The sequence below is a fragment of the Trichechus manatus genome, unplaced genomic scaffold (assembly GCF_000243295.1).
Source record: "Trichechus manatus latirostris isolate Lorelei unplaced genomic scaffold, TriManLat1.0 scaffold00408, whole genome shotgun sequence".
NCBI classification, from domain to species: Eukaryota; Metazoa; Chordata; class Mammalia; order Sirenia; family Trichechidae; genus Trichechus; species Trichechus manatus.
In genome coordinates, this window is record NW_004444344.1 from 144,903 (window position 1) to 146,046 (window position 1,144).

The following is a 1,144-nucleotide window of genomic DNA, read 5'->3' on the forward strand; positions in this document are numbered from 1 at the left end:
GATATATTCCTAGGAGTGGGATTGCTGGATCATATGGTATTTCTAGCTTTCTAAGGAAGCACCATATCATTTTCCAAAATGGTTGTATCATTTTACATTCCCATCAGCCGTGCATAAGAGTTCCGATCTCCCCGCAGCCTCTCCAACATTTGTTATTTCCAGTGTTTTTGATTCGTGCCAGTAATGTTGGGGTGAGATGGTATCTCACTGTAGTTTTAATTTACATTTATCAAATAGCTAGTGATTGTAAGCATTTCCTCATGTATCTGTTGACTGCTTGACTGTCTTCTTTGTTGAAGTGTCTGTTCATTTCCTTTGCCCATTTTTTAATAGGATTGTTTGTCTTTTTGTCATAGAGGTGTTGGATTTTCTTGTAGATTATGGAGATTAGACCTTAGTCTGACTTGTACTTTCCTAAAATATTTTCCCAGTCTGTAGCTTCTCTTTTTATTCTTTTGGTGAAGTCTTTTGAAGAGCACAGTTTTTTTATTTTTAGAAGATCCCAGTTATCTAGCTTATCTTCTGGGGTTTGTGTGTTGATGGTTATGGTTTGTATGCTGTTAATGCCGTGTGTTAGGGCCTGTAGCATTGCTCCTATTTTTTCTTCGATGAACTTTATAATTTTTGGCTTTATGTTTAGGTCTTTCATTCATTTTGAATTAGTTTTTGTATATGGTGTGAGGTATGGGTCCTGTTACATTTTTTTGCAGATGGATATTCAGTTTTTCCAGCACCATTTGTTAAAAAGGTCGTCTTTTCCCCATTTGATGGACTTTGGGACATTGTCAAAGATCAGGTGACCCTAGGTGGATGGATTTACATCTGGGTTCCCAATTCTGTTCATTGGTCAATGTATCTGTCGTTGTACCAGTACCAGGCTGTTTTGACTACCATAGCTGTATAGTAGGTTCTTCGGTCAGGCAGTGTGAGTCCTCCAACTTTATTCTTCTTCTTCCATAGTGCTTTACTTATTTGGGGATTCTTCCCTTTCCATATAAAGTTAATGATTAGTTTTTCCATCTCTTTGAAGAATGTTGTTGGTATTTGGATTGGGATTTCACTGCATTTGTAAATTGCTTTGGTAGAATTGTCATTTTCACAATGTTGAGTCTACCTATGCATGAGCATGATATGTTTTTCCATT